The sequence below is a fragment of the Hypomesus nipponensis genome, chromosome 4 (genome assembly GCF_054491055.1).
Source record: "Hypomesus nipponensis isolate SF chromosome 4, ASM5449105v1, whole genome shotgun sequence".
NCBI lineage: Eukaryota > Metazoa > Chordata > Actinopteri > Osmeriformes > Osmeridae > Hypomesus > Hypomesus nipponensis.
Window position 1 is genome coordinate 12836557 of NC_140364.1, and position 16231 is coordinate 12852787.

A 16231-nucleotide genomic window follows, 5' to 3' on the forward strand; every position below is an offset into this window, starting at 1 on the left:
AGATGGCTGAGTGGTTAGGGAGTCGGGCAATTAATCAGAAGGTTGTTGGTTCAATTCTGGCCGTGCCAAATGACGTTGTGTCCTTGGGGCAAGGCACTTCACCCTACTTGCCTCGGGGAGAATGTCCCTGTACTTACTGTAAGTCGCTCTGGATAAGAGCGTCTGCTAAATGACTCAATGTAAATTTAATTCAGTCAAAGGCACCCCTATTTGTTTTCATGGACTCAAGCGCAAAAGCTGGTGATGGAAGAAAAGATAAGAGTGGAAGAAATTGAATAAATCTACTCTGGGAATGATTGACAACTGGGGAATGTCTGGCAATTGGATGATTTGGATTCAACAAATTGACGATCATCATTATAATCATAACCATCATCTTCATTATCATCAATTCATCATCAAGTGTAGCAGTATAATAAATTGGAGGGAAAAAAAAACAACTAACACGCTCTCAACAGCTTGCATTTTCTTGACTCCAAACCAAACAGACCAACACAAATGTTCTCACTTCACAGCCCCTGTAGAGAGACTCTCCTCTGTTAAACATTTCCAGAGACAGAGAGGTCATTCAACATCAGGTTACAAAGACGTGACGCACCACGACGTGACAACATGAAAGATAACAAGTCACACCCATCATATTTAGGTAGAATACACTGACCTTCACAGAGATCAGTAAAAAACTAAACACCCAGCTATGCTCTGCTAACACTGCTGGCAGCGGCAACACAACAGGTGTTTCTTCCACACTCATTCTGCCGGCATGCAGTGGCCAAAACAATGACACTGATGTCTACAAAACAATGACTTTAACTCCTGTCTACTTTACATCAGCACAGTACGTGTGTACCTACTGATATAGCAAGGCCATAGTCATAATATATATTGGGGGGGGGGGACACTTTATCAGTTCCAACTGATTAAAATAATTGACTGTGATACTAAATCAGTCTGTTTACTCATCTTTCACCTAACCTTTCAACACACTTAATGACAACAAATAACATGCAACGTCTATTCCACCCAGAGAACCCAAATATTGAGTCTGCAGGATGACTTTGAAAACCGGAGCCTCGTTTGTCATTCATTCAGGGTTGTGGAATCGTGCTGAGTAAACAACGTTTCCCATTCACATTATGTTGCAACAGTGTGCATACACTAACTCAAATAAAGATTTTTTTGACATGTTTTCATTTGAAGGTTTTTCTTTCACACTCAAAGCTCTAAGACAAATAAATACTTGTTGTTGTTTTTTCGGGTTTCAGGTGTAGACCAATTCTTTAAAGGAATCAATGCGTTTTTTTTCCCCACTGGGATGGAGCTAATCAGTCATATTTGAGGTTGTTATGCATTAGGAGTCCAGCCTTTGAAACAATCTGTCAGAGCAACACAAAGCACTCACCAAGTCGGTGGAGTGAAAGGGGAGTGTGGTGTGTGTGTGTGTGTGTGTGTTATAATGTCATAAGACTCACACACCATCCCTCTCTTAATGCGTGTGTGAGTAATTACTTTTCAGTGGGTACAAATGTATTTATTACATCTGGTGCACTTTTATTGCATCTTAAATCCCATAGTATTGAGCACTCTCTATCACACCCACACACAGGATAAGTGCTTAGGACGTGTGTGTGCACACTCACTAAGTATTTATTACGTCTTGGTGTGCCTTGCGTCTTTAATGACCAACACACATAGCCCCTAAAAACTGTGATTAACTTAACTATTTTAATCAAGGTGATTAGTTTGCTGTGGAGAGTCACGTAAGGATGGTCAATTTGGTAGAATGGTTTGTGAAAGAGGGGTCAGGGGGGGCTTCGGATGTGTGTGTGTGTGTGTGTGTGTGTGTTAGTGGTGGTGGTGGGAGGGGGGTCGGGGTTGTAGCTAAGACTGGAGCCCTGTTCTCCAAGGCTATTGTTGCCATGGCGACAGCAAGAGAGCGACCGCGTGAGTGAGACTGAGGAGGCGGACTGGCCTTATAACAGAGGGATCTCCAAGTACCACCCAGGAAAATGTATTGAGGGTGTGTGTATAGCATGTGTGTGTGTGTGTGTGTGCGTGTGTGTGTGCGTGTGTGTGTGTGTGGCCTCCCCTCTCCACTGCTGGAGTAAGGCTTCAGGGCTGAGAAGTTTCATGAACAGCATACAGATCAGATGGTGTCACAGATGTCAAGGCCAGTGCCAATGACGGAATCCTGCTGTAATCAGGACGAGCGGTGGAGCAATCTGGTATGTTCTCTAGTAGACACGTCCTGATTGCTCTTTCCCCTTGTCCTCTTACAGTCTCTCAACGTGTCCTGGAAAATTCTTGCGGGTATTGAAATCCAACCTAGTCATCGGACTTATCAGTATCTGTCAACAGGGTCGCTTACCAGGTGGCAAACCGAAAATATGAATAAAACATGCATGCAGTGATTGAATATGAACACATGTTCTTGGTACCACAATAAAATAATGATACATCTCCATAAGTTGTAAATTCCTTACGGTATAAAGATCTACACTACGCCACTGAACAGACCGCTGGAAAGAACACGGTAGAATAACAACGTTAGTGTCTTTCGTCTGCTGTTACACCATAGAGAGATTCCATATTGGCTTCTGCTCTCTCGTTAGCTGGAAGACTGTGTGGGTTTGTCGCCGGAGTCTGGGGAGAGATAAATACACCTATCACAAGGGCGATATCATCCCAGCTATAGGCTCCCGCTCCATCCCACACCCTGACAACTACCTTTGGTGCTAACTAATAGCCCCAGCAACCACCTTTAATTGGAAATCTATGGCTGCATTTATTTCGGAGCACAGCTGACATGCGCGAGTCTCTTTCCTTTTAAGTATTATCAAACCGTGCGCGATCAATAACGGGCCGACAGGACCAGATATTTCACAGGCAATACCTTTATCAATATATAAACAGGTGTTCGGAGGAGAGAAGGAGGAGAGGAGGCCCTGCTGAAAGGTGTGGAGGGAACATGGAAGCGCTTGTAGTAGTCTGGTGCAGAACAAAGGGAAAATGCCTCCTTCACTACGAAGTAAGGGAAGGAGGAGAGCAGGGAGTGAGATAGAGAGAGGAAATTGGGGAGAAAGAAAGAGAGATAGTGTGTGTGTGTGTGTGTGTGTGTGTGAGAGAGAGAGAGAGAGAGAGAGAGAGAGAGAGAGAGAGAGAGAGAGAGAGAGAGAGAGAGAGAGAGAGAGAGAGAGAGAGAGAGAGAGAGAGAGAGAGAGAGAGAGAGAGAGAGAGAGAGAGAGAGAGAGAGAGAGAGAGAGAGAGAAAGAGAGAGAGAGAGAGAGGTAAAGTAAGTAAAGTAAGTAAAGTAAGTGGGCCTGGCAGTGTAGGTCTGTTCTGTCATCATAGCAGATACACTTTATAGTTGTACATACGTTTTATGTACATATACATACATACATATACGTTTTAGCAATTTTGCCAGACTTTTATCCAACGAGAGACCAATACTGCTAGTCCAAACCAAAACTACAGCAGGAGATCAGGGATCTGAACTGCATAGTTGTGATAACAGTATTTCAGCGGTCAGTATGATGGGCCGTTTAGGAAATAATTCAGACTGTCCTTACACAAACACTTAGTAAACACATTCACATATGAAACGTTCACATACATTCATACTACTGAAAACTCACATCCACTCATGTGAAATGCTCGTATGGACACATATGAAACGCATTCACATGTGAAATGTTCACGCATGCGTTTACATTATTTCCTAAACGGCCCCTAATAGGTCAGAGTTAAGGAACAATGTGTATTTTTACGCGGCACATTGCAAAACGACCACATCTCAGCTGCCAGGCTATGTAGACATGCAGTGCGTCCAGCAAGTTCAAAGGTGACAGAGAGAGAGAGGAGTAAAGAGAAGGAGAGATGTGAAAAGAGAGGCATTTTTTTCCCTACTGGGATGCAAGCAACATAGAATCAGAATTTCAAAGTAGTGCTTGGGGTGTTAATCTGTTGGGCGACAGTAAGATACAGCTTACATGTTTGTCAGCTCTCCTTAGAGCCATGAGACCCAGCCGTTGGGAAACTCGCCACTCAACCACAGAGGGTTGATTCAGATAAGACGTCTTGAAGAACCGTAGGAGAAAAAGACGAGTTTAGACGGTGCTTGCGGTCTCTTAAGTTTGCAGCTGTGGACGCATAGGCTTCTATAGGCCTGCTGCACAATGAAATGTATTTTAATGATGGCCCTCGGTTCGTCTTACTTATGGAGATCACATGTCAAATGAGGGTATGATAAGAAGGCACACTTGTGTGTGCCCGCCGGAGTGTGTGTGTGTGTGTGTGTGTGTGTGTGTGTGTGTATCGGACTATGTTTATACTCCACTGATGACACCAAAATGAGGTCAGTGTGGAACAATTTTTTGAGAGTATCTAGGGTCTAACAGTATGATTTAAACCTGTGTGGTTAGGGGTCCATATGTGTGTTCAAGTGTGTGTCCGCTTGGTCTGTGTGTGTGTGTGTGTCTGTGATTTAAAGCTGTGTGGTTAGGGCCCAATTAATCAGTGAGCGCTGTCACTAGGAGACAGGCTCATGTCTGTGTTAGCCTCTCACCAGAGGGGCACCGGGCAGAACAAAGACTTTACCTTTATTATGAATGAGTTCAAGCTCCCCCTCCATCCATCTCTCCCTCCTCGTCTATGTGTTTCTCACTGTACCATCTCTCTCTAAGATGGATGGTACAGTGGCCCTCCTAAGTCATCGGTTCATGGATAATCACACAAACACATCTGCTGATCCATGTGCGTATGTAAATACACACACAGAGAGACAACGTATTAAGTATTTATTAAGTCAAGGTAGTTATTAAGTCATTAAAGAATGATCAAGCCATGTTTGCTAAATAAGTAATAGTAAATGTAGTCATTATTGAGCAAAGGTGGTAAATGATTAAGTAAACATGAATTAAAGTCAATTAAAGTACATCAAAATGTATTGAAATTGAGTCCCCTCTTCTGTCTCTCCTTCAACACAAGAAAAATCCATGTCAAGAAGGCCTCACATATCAGCCCAGATTTTTTGCCGTAACAATCCGCGACCTCATCGGTTGACCCTTTAACGGCTTTGCTTTATTCTGACACACGATTCATCAAAGGACTGCGTGTGGAGGCTGCTTAGTGACTGCGATGGACAATTGACGGTGAGTGATGAATTAGCATAGTAATTGATAATTACTCAAAGATCACCAAGGCTATTGTTCCTTCTGATGGCTCAACGTGTTCTTGCTCAGATTTAGGTCAACGCTAAAAGGAGAAGTATAATTGAGTGCCTTGTGGCTTAATTAACGAGCTTATGCTAATTACCGGAAAGTGAATGAGGAGGGAGGCCACACATTAGGTTTTGATTCGATTGTCAAAGCAAATGTGTTTTAGGGGAGCTCACCTGGACGTTGAAAAGCGCTTCTGCTTTATCAGGGACTGGCCTACACACACACACACACACACAACCCCCCGTGAAGCCCGAGTCAGGGGGAGCGTCCCCGTTTGGAGGGAGATGTTCAGAGTCGGTTCTAAATTCACCCCAAGCCCTCCCCAGTCTCATTCTATTATTGCACAGGTAATTTAAACCCATCTCTATATCTACCTGCCTGTGGTGGTTTGAGTAATGATTTCTCATCATTCATACTCCTTTCTCTCTCCCTCCCTGTCCTCTATTCCCCTAACAACCCTCTCAGTACAGCACCTTTCCCATCTAGGCCCTTTCTCCAGTTCTCTATTCCACTTTCTCTCAATCTTTCATCATCCTTTGTCCATCTCATAATCTGACACCAGCGTTATCACGCAAACAACATCATTTCCTTTAAAACCGAGATAAAAGTCAGAGACGGCCACGGCCTCGCAGACGAAAAATCTGAATGAAAAACTAACACGTTTGTCCGCTCGCCATTCGAATCTCTTCTTTTCTCCCGCCGTCGGCTTCTTCGCTCCTCCGTCCAGTGCCTCCTCTCCTGCCAGCGCGGGCGAGGCTTCTGCGTCGTCCGAGGCGGTGGACGTTGGCGTCAGTGTCTCCTCGCTGATCCCGGATCCGGGCATTTCCACTTCAAAGTCCTCTCCCGTTACCGTCGGAATTCCACTTTGAAGCAATTATGAAATGCATTTCCAAGTGCTGACTAGGACAAAGATATAAAAAAAAAACTGGAGCCGGTTGCATTGCTAATGAAGATGGGGGTGGGTGGGTGGGTGGGTGGAGGTAGGGCGTGAGCGATCAAAGGTATGTTAATGTGTGACGGTTTAAAGGGATGACAACGTGAGCGGCCTTCGTAATGGGGGGGGGGGATTAGATGTACTGGGGGAGAGTGGGGTTTTGCAGTGGAGGTGGGTCTAGAGAGAGAGAGAGACGGAGAGACAGAGAGAGAGAGCGAGACAGAGAGAGAGAGAGAGAGAAAGAGTGAGACAGAGAGAGAGAGAGAGAGAGAGAGAGAGAGAGAGAGAGAGAGAGAGAGAGAGAGAGAGAGAGAGAGAGAGAGAGAGAGAGACAGGCAAGGAAGGTCTATTAATAGGACAGGCTGTGGAACAGAATCCACCTGCTGTGAGATCTGTGAGACCACCTTCCCGAAAGCTGAAAGCTGACACTGACATTACGTGTCTCTCTGGCCACTGTATACACATCCTCTGACCACACATCGCAGCCTTGACAAACTAAGCTGATAGCACTCCAAAGTTAAGACAAAGTTTGGCCACAAGTCGGGTAAAAATAAATACTTACCTAATTTCTCTTTGAGCTCACTTTCATTTTCGGTTGTTTTCCCTCTTCCAGTTGCTCCAGGTGTGTCTTCTCCTTTCTCCTTGGGTCTTTTTTTATTCTCCTTTTGTTTATAATTTATTGCGAGAAGACGGCTACTGCCAGACCCAAGTCTGTTCCATTGATCTTCCAGTGGAGAAACACAAATGAGATGGGCATGAAACATTGACAGCTGTGGACTGAAGCAGCAGGCTGAACTCTGGTTGCGTTTCAGAGGACCAACCCAAGGCTGAATCTGAAGAGGGTCCCTCTGCAGGTGTTGTTCAACAGCATGCGTCGGCGGATCCCACTCTGTCCTTCATGAAGCTCCATCAAGTAGAATGTTTGTTAAAACCGATAAAGTCAGAGAAAAGTGGAGTTTTTTGTGTTTTTTGCTTTGATTTGTGGAATTAGAAGTTGCTCTTGTAAGCACTTCATCGAGAGCTTGCTCTGTGAACGAACTGCTTTCTGCCAGCAATGTCACATCAGGTGGCATATTAGAGCTGCGTAGCTTGCATCGGTGTCCCGTCGTACTTCGGTTCTGTGTTGGCATTCAGACTGCTTTTCTCAGAGTCTCTCCTAACCCCTGAGGATGTGGTCCCTGAGCAATGCAGGTGTACACTCTAAACACTTACTCATCTCAGACTTATGATTCCAGCCATGATAGCCTGCTCTCCTGCGTCACAGTGCTCTCCAGAGCAGTGCACTCTGGGATATGACTAATGCTTTCTCTGAGCGTTGTGATTTCTCTAATCTGCAATGCCTTCTGGGATATGAGTAAGTCTCTCCTGCACACAAAGTCAGCTCACAGCTGGTTTCCACCATGTTGGCTGGCTGGCTGGCTGGCTGGATGACTGGTTGGTTGACTGGTTGGGTGGTTGATTGGCTGGCTGACTGACTGGCTGGTGAGCTGATTGGCTGGCTCATGTTTCACTTTCTCCATTTATTTGTTCAGTCTCCATTTTTCACGCGGAACAACACACTACAACACACTTGGAAACAAGATGCCTCCATCAGGTAACAAAGGCCAGGGTTGAATGAGATCAAAAACAAGCCTGTCACAAACGCCGATGATAAGAACACAAGGTTGAATCAAAGGTTTGTGGTGAAAAAGGTACATATGTTAGATCTATCCATTGAACATTTGTTTTTTTCAGGTACTGAACAAAAACAAATTCCTCAAATCCCAATCCCTCTTCTCACACAGACCAAATATAGCATTGCTTCAACAAATAAAACGTGTTCTCTCTTGTAATAGAGTTACTCCAAATAGCCTCTGTTCACTTTCATTTTTATTGTCAGGAGGATTTCTACTATTTCAGATCTAGTCTGACGCACACAGATTCATCAGTGTCCTCACAGTTCCTGTAAACACCTTCAAATACAGAAGCCCCCCTCTCTCTCTCTCTCTCTCTCTGTCTCTCTCTCTCTCTGTCTCTCTCTCTCTCACATACCTGACCTCTCTCCTCCTCCTTACTCTATCTCTCTCACCCCCCACCCCTCTCTCCCTCCTCCTCTCTTCTTCAACCATACTGGAACATTGTCAGCTCCCCACGGATGCCACACAGGAACTCAAGCTGCTGTGGTCGGCCTCTTTGTCTCAGTGGGTATATTTCCATCCTGTAGAAGGTTGAAGCCTTACAGGAGGCAAACGTGCATGGTAGCAATAAGACCTGCTGTGATCTACCAAGGACCAGGTCACCAGGTCACCGGGCTCCTAGATCAACCTGTGACCTAGCCTCCGAGGTATTCTCACTCATCACAGCCGGATGTAAGTTGAGCTTTTCTGCAACGACAGAACGACTGTTCTCCGGAACCACAGTGCAATCCGTTCATACACCTCAACCCCGACCTCCAATTCAACTTGAAAACATAGAGGACAATGTTGGTTATCCACATGGAAGCATGGAAACTCTATGTTGCTGTACCATGACCATAGCGTAGGCGTTAGTATGCTTAAAAACCTTGCTTGGCTGCTCAACCTTCACCTCTGACATGCTGTACACTTTAGAGTACAATACTGTGTGTTCAGCACCAAACTAAAAGAGAAACACTTGGAAATGTACAGAAATACCACAAAGGTTGACCATGCCATGACCCTACCATACCTTCTCCAGGATAGAATGATGCCATTTGGATCGATTCTTAAAGGTCAGGCACTGAACTACAAGGTCATACTAGAAAACACTTCCAGGAACAGGGGCATACCCAATTTCTGAAGGTTGTTGGAAAGCGTTGTTGAACACTCACGTTCCACAGCACAGTGCGCCCCGAGGTGTGTTCTTGCATCTTAAAGGCTCTGATTATATCGCGGTATACAGCTGGCTGGTTGGCCACTGTGGCTTGACCTCCTCCATTCCAAAATGGCCGCAGGTGACCCCTCCAAAGCATCTATCATCCCATCTAATAATCCCTTGTTATTGCTCTGGGAGTTAAAGTAACAGAGGCGTTGATTTGATTCAAGGCTTTTCTATATTTCTTCAGTTCTATTCAGATTTAATATAGATTGTGAAGTAGACAAAGACGAAGCCGGGTACAATTTATATATTGGAAACGACGCTGATAATTACTGTTGAAGATAAACAATCGTAAATACACTTAAAAGGGGTTGTCTGGAAAATATGAAGTTCACTCGTCTACCCTGAGGCATTCTTGGAGAGTTAATTTACTGCAAGTTTCTTTCATTGCTGTCTCTTGTATATGACTCTGAGGTCTTCGAAATGTGCTTGACTGGACTAGCCAATGGCGCTGGGCTGTGGAGAGGGTGACACAGGTCAAAGTCATTTAGACGTTTACACAAGCTCTTTTCTCCTGTCCAAACTGGTGCCCATCAGTATGTTAAACGTGTTGGCACTTGATTGTGCTTGTTGGGTTTGTCTACGGCTGAGTGGCAGCCAAACTGTGTATGTGTGTGTGTATGTGCATATGTGTGTATATTGTATGTGTGTGTGTGTGTGTTGATCTGGAAAGTTCTTTTCTTTTCATTCTTGACTTGGCTATTAGAGCCCATTAAGGGGAATTGAGTCGTGCTTCGAGCCCACACTGCAGTCATGTTGAAAACCTCACCTCTGCCCCCCCTCTGTGCGGGGTCCGGACACCCCTCACACTGAACCCCACCCCCGTCAAACACATGCACACACACGACTTGTCACCCCCATGACCTGATCTCGTCTCCCCGCTCATCTGCTCGTGCCCTTGCACACTCGCCCGCTCGCACACTTACACACTCAGCCGTCATCACGCTGCCAGGGGGCACGGGGATTCGCTGACCTCCTGCCAAGCGGCGCCATCGCTGCCCCGGGTCTCAACTGTAGGGAGAGCAAAAAGTCACTTGTTCCCCTTGGCGAAACACATGCACACACACACACACACACACAAAAACACACACCCACACAGACACACACACCCACACAAACATAGAGACACACACACACACACACACACAGACCAAAACCAAACAAATCCTTGGTCTGTTATTCTGCTTCCTAGCATTGGCAGTTCACAGCAGTGAAGTGCCAACAGTGATCTCCTGAGTGTCGTTCACGTGCTGGTGCACATCTACTGTAGAGTCCTCTGTACTGCAGCTACTCCGCTACACCACCGCTCTCTGAGCAAGGAAACGACTCCACCGGCTCCCATTTCAGCTTATCAGTTCACAAATCTTTTAAAAGAAAAACATAGCGCAATAGCCGTTTCAGTTGTCATTAACCCTGAACAGTGTGATTGTGGGTTTGGGTGTTGCTCAGCGGCAGAGCATTTGACTGCGGACCAAGAGATTTCAGGCCCCTCCGTCCAGCCACATACACAACCCCACACCCAGGTTGCTTTCAGTAAAAGCTAAAGAAAACATAATACGGTCGAGTGAGTTCATCCATAAAAAAAATAAAACAGGGGAATGAAGCGCGTGAAGGCCTGTGAGTTTTGTAGAAGTGGGGAGGAACAGGACTCAGAGAGGGGGTCAGTTAGTACTCCTGAGATGAGAGATGAGTTGTTCCAAAACCACAACTTCCCACGTCCACTGTGTTCAGCACCTGTCAACTCCTGGGGGCGGAGTCATCTTTCAGAGACGTTTGCTCCGCTGTTGGTGTAAATGCAGACACACATATTTATATATCTATACACACACACACAAACACAGCCCTCCAGCTCTTTATGATGTTCTCCAAAATAGAACAGTTTGCCTTGGTATATGTGTGCTGCTCAGGACTGGCTAACAAACACCCGTTCATAAATGGGTTCTGTGTTCTGTTCTAAGGAGAGGGTTCTGTTCTGTGGAAAGGGTTCTGTACTGATGAGAGGGTTCTGTTCTGTTCTGTGGAACGGGTTCTGTACTGATGAGAGGGTTCTGTTCTGTTCTGTGGAAAGGGTTCTGTACTGATGGGAGGGTTCTGTTCTGTTCTGTTCTGTTCTGTGGAAAGGGTTCTGTTCCAAGGAGAGGGTTCTGTTCTGGTCTGTGGAAAGGGTTCTGTTCGAGGAGAGGGTTCCATGAACAAAATTTAAAAAAAGAATAACGAAAAGCAATATGTGGCGGCCGGTGTTGATTCTGTGGCGCCACAAATTAGTCTCTGTGTGGGAAACACTGCATGTACAGTAAATGTTAAAGCAGAACACAGCAGACACCGGTTCAAATGAGTTAATATAACCTTTGGGGACCCATGACGGAATGCTGGAGCCCCAGCATGGTGGAGCGTGAGTGGGCATGCCGTGGTGACAGCCCTCTCCTGGCTGTCACTAGCCCTGTACCGCCGGGGCCCGGGGGACTGGGTGGTGCCATGCAAACGGCATGCATTATAGATGGTTATGGGCTGGAGCCGTCGTATCACACAAGGTTTTCGACGGTGTCAGTTCAGCTCTGCGAGTCTGTGGAGCTTCACACTGGCGTTAGTTTCTAGTCACACACACACACACACACACGTAGTTACACACACACTGAAGTGTGTCGCACATACGCACGCACAGAGATGGACAGATTCAACACTTACACACACACACACACGAGAACATAAAATCTACTCTGACAGTAATGACTTGGCTTTCGGTTTGGGCATACAGATTCCTAGAGACCCTCAATATTGTGACATTTTTACAAACAGCCTGCCAGAACCAGTTGTTTCAGAGAGAGGGACACGAGTGAGCAGAGACAGCCCGAAAAACCTTGAATAATACTGCCAAACATGTCACATGAAGTTTAGATTAAAAAACCATTTCGAGAAAACAAATTAGCACTACCGATGCTCAATGGAGACACACTAATACGAGATGATTGCATAGTTGCATCTACGAGTAGAAAAACACAAGCAAGGCTGGGACACAACCACTTGCTGCTAACTTTGAGAAATCTAACTTTTTGATATGTGAAGTGAAGAATTTTCAAGCATAAATATCCAGAGCCTGATTGAAATGTGTGTCCAGGACACTGGTTTAGTACTTGTGGGGGTTTCACTCCAACTACTTCATGAATTATGGAAGTGTGTGTGACTCCCGTCAGAAGCCGCTCTCTCGCTCATTGCCTCCTCATCAAGTGGTTTTGACTCGTTACCGGGGAGAGAAGGGACGTGACACAGCGGAACGGCCCGGAACAGCACACGTCAATCACGGGTGACCTCATTGGAGCAGAATGAACGTTCCGAACGTTATTCAGAGATATTTCCAATTCAGAATATCCTCGCCACATTTGAAGAATGATTCATGTCTTTAATCCCTCGTCGTCCAGGAGTCCAGAACGAGTGGAGTAATGAGCAGCTGTGATACTAATCAAATACTATGAGTCTGTAAACAGAGTTTTGATACTTGCCATCCTAGCAGGTTTCCTTAGTAACAGATAATTCACACAGAGAGCTCATATTTTGTCTTGTTTGTTATGACTGAAGTGTAGTCCTCACCAACACTCTACCACACTCTGCAGGATGAATTAATGATGAGGGAGGGAGGGAGGGAGGGAGGGAGGGAGGGAGGGAGGGAGGGAGGGAGGGAGGGAGGGAGGGAGGGAGGGAGGGAGGGAGGGAGGGAGGGAGGGAGGGAGGGAGGGAGGGAGGGAGGGAGGGAGGGAGGGAGGGAGGGAGGGAGGGAGGGAGGGAAAGTGGGGGTTGTGGGACAGATCAGCGGTCTGAAATAACCAAACATGCCTCAGCTACAGGACACAATCACAGAACTCATTTGATTAGAAGTGGCTCATTTAAAAACATGGAATTTCATGAGTGTTTGGTATTTTTCTACAGCAAATGCCACAGGGTATTGTCAAAGAGGCATCTTAATATGTCACAGCACCTTTGGGGTTAAAAGACAGTTTCCATGCAGGGGAAAAAACCATTAGTGTATAATGATTTTGAATACCAACTTAGTTTCTGAAAGCTTAAGGGAAACATCTCCTTCCTGAATACTAATATGCATATTTCCCCTTTGAAGGGTGATTATGGTATATCTCTGTCTTTCTAAACTTCGAATTTTTCACCAATCGATAACTTGTTTGTTTACCCTAGACAGCTTCTGCCTTTGCAGTCAACCTCACCGGGACAGAGTAGCCTGTATGCAGAGTGCAAATTATACAATGACAATCTTCTCCAGGGCATAAAGTAATATTTACAATTACAGGTAAGAACAATATATATATGTATTGACCCCTGACCTGCTGTTTTTTTCCTCTTTTGGGGGGGTCAAGTCTTAATAAGGGGGGTCAAACCCCCCCCAAGCCCCACCTTAATTCAAGCCCTGCCTGTATGTATGTGAGACTGGATGGTAGGTGCATGTGTGTGTGTCAGGAAAGAGGATTAGGAGGTGTTTGGTGTGTTTGCAACGTCATTACATTTACATTTAGTCATTTGGCAGACGCTCTTATCCAGAGCGACTTACAGTGAGTACAGGGACATTCCCCCCGAGGCAAGTAGGGTGAAGTGCCTTGCCCAAGGACACAACATTATTTGGCACGGTCGGGAATCAAACCAGTAACCTTCTGATTACTAGCCCGACTCCCTAACCACTCAGCCACCTGGCCCCTCATTAGGATCTACTTCCCTATGTTATTCTTGTACTCCTCTGTCAAACACCTGTGTCGACAGAGAGGGGAGGGGCAGGAGGCCTGGAGAGAGCATGCACACACACACTCAGGTTGTATATCTGCGCTGTTGTGTAACTGTCATTTGTCCTCTGGTAAACGCTCAATCACACACGCAGCACAGACACACAAAGCAGTACAAATATACAAGAGCCATGTGGTTACAAAAGGATTGTTATTCTGTCTAATGCTGTTCCATCCAATACGTCCATGGCCTTTCAGGAAAAGCTAATGTCTCAGACAGCCAGACAGACAACACACACACACACAGGCTCATTGCAAAGGGCACGGGTGGGATGAGGGGTGACAAGAATAACATCGTTTCACACCTTTTACAAGGGAGAAGGTGTTGAGATGAAGGGGGTTCTACCTTACTCTGTTTCAACGATACATGACTTACTTGGCTCACCATGGCGATGTGGAACCATTGTTTCCACAGCAACAGTGGGACGTGGCTGGACGCGATGAGGCGTGGCCTGCCTGTGAAAGGACTAGGGACGGGGGACTGCCTTGAGATGTTCCTGCTCGTACTCCTCGCTCCAGGAGGTGTGTGTTGCCTGCAGCCCAGTAGGGAGGAGACAATACAGGCACACACCCATCTGCCTATGCCTCTCTCTCTCTCTCTCTCTCTCTCTCTCTCTCTCTCTCTCTCTCTCTCTCTCTCTCTCTCTCTCTCTCACTCTCTCCTCTCTCTCTCTCTCTCTCTCTCTCTCTCACTCTCTCTCTCTCTCTCTCTCTCTCTCTCTCTCTCTCTCTCTCTCTCTCTCTCTCTCTCTCTCTCTCTCCCTCTCGCTCTCCTCTCTCTCTGTGCTTGCTCTCGCTTTTTCACTCTCTCTCTCTCTCTCTCACTCTCTCCTCTCTCTCTCTCCTCTTTTTTCACCCTGCCTCTCAGGACATCTCTCCCACTCAGAGTATCTCTCCTTCCTCTCTCCTTCCTCTCTCCTTCCTCTCTCCTTCCTCTCTCCTTCCTCTCTCCTTCCTCTCTCCTTCCTCTCTCCTTCCTCGCTCCTTCCTCTCTCCTTCCTCGCTCCTTCCTCTCTCCTTCCTCTCTCCTTCCTCTCTCCTTCCTCGCTCCTTCCTCTCTCCTTCCTCTCTCCTTCCTCTCTCCTTCCTCTCTCCTTCCTCGCTCCTTCCTCCCATCCTCTGGCCTAAGAGGCACACAGAGCTATGGAAGGCAGAAGGAATGAGTGGGATGGATGTGGATGCAAATTCTCTCACGAGGTGTGATTATCAAACACGCGTTTGAAGGGAGATGTGTTTAGTTACCACGGAAACGTGCAGCAGTCAACCAGCACCTTCGTTTTGAAACATCCATACAAGCTTCTGATTGTTGTTCAGAGTTTGTGTGTGTGTGTGTGTGTGTGTGTGTGTGTGTGTGTGTGTGTGTGTGTGTGTGAGTGTGTGTGTGTGTGTGTGGCTGTGTGTGCATGCACATGTGTTTGTTGATGATTCATGTTTGTGCACACGTGTGGGTGAGCACATATGTGCTTGTTTACAGCTGTGTATGTTTGTGTTTGACTGTCTCATGCTCCGTAAAGAGAGTACTCAGAAAGGAAGCAGCATTTCCTCATCACACGATGCAGTATTAAACAGTGTACACACACACACACACAAACATACACACACACACACACACACAGTCTCAGTGCTCTGACAACTCACGCGGAGCTTTGGAACATCTCTTTAGCTTTATAGTGTTTCTTCAAACCCTTTTCCTTCATAACTTCTGAAGTGAAATGGCAAACACAGAGAGAAAATAAAAGCACCAAATCCAAGCTTGGTCCCACACACACACACACACACACACACAAGCACACACACACACAAGCACACACACACACACACACAAGCACTCGAACACACAGCAGGCCTCGGCAAATGCGAAATAGTGACCTAAATAAAAAAATGGAGTAAGCTACAGAGAAAGGAGCTACATAGTTTGTAAAACACCCAGGGCCCCCAACTCTGGGGTGATGTGTTACTGAGGCTCCAATAGACTGATGTGAGTAAAGAGAGACCGTATCCAGTTGGGAGGAAGATCTTAGCGTACGCTCGACACTGTCGCTCTGTAGAATGAGAAGGGAATGTGACAAGGCCAAGACTCCCCCCGTCTCCCCGACCTAGTCTGGTCGCTTTTGTCCTCTCTACCGTTCGACTGTTTTACTTCCACTTCCTCCCTCAAGTCTTCTTTTCTTTCTCCTGCTCTCTCTCTCTCTCTCTTCCTCTCTCAAATGGGAGAGAGAGAGTCAAAGAAGCCACTGAGCCATTGTCACCATTTGCAAAGTAATGAAGGAAGAAAATAAAGGGAGAGGAAGAAAGAGGGAACCCAGTGTGATGTGGAAAATGCACCCGGCTTCAGGCGCTGTTAGGAGCGCTCACCGTAATCAAAGCTGACAGCTCAACACTGGGATTATGGAGATTTGATTATGGCCTGGGATATAAAGTAC

General features: G+C 46.2%; 1 long non-coding RNA gene across 2 annotated transcripts; it reads right to left on the minus strand.

Moving 5' to 3' along the window:
• Positions 1 to 2909: 2909 nt before the first annotated feature.
• LOC146295669 (uncharacterized) lies at positions 2910 to 12621 on the minus strand. Of its 2 annotated transcripts, XR_014753334.1 has the most exons (5): positions 9957 to 12621; positions 6719 to 9486; positions 5881 to 6085; positions 3993 to 4079; positions 2910 to 3021 (listed from the first exon to the last, which is right to left on the minus strand). It is a non-coding gene; the product is annotated as an uncharacterized LOC146295669 (long non-coding RNA). The 2 variants fall into 2 exon arrangements; XR_014753333.1 differs by lacking the exons at positions 2910 to 3021; positions 3993 to 4079 and having other exon boundaries at positions 5826 to 6085.
• Between the last annotated feature and the right edge of the window lie 3610 nt (positions 12622 to 16231).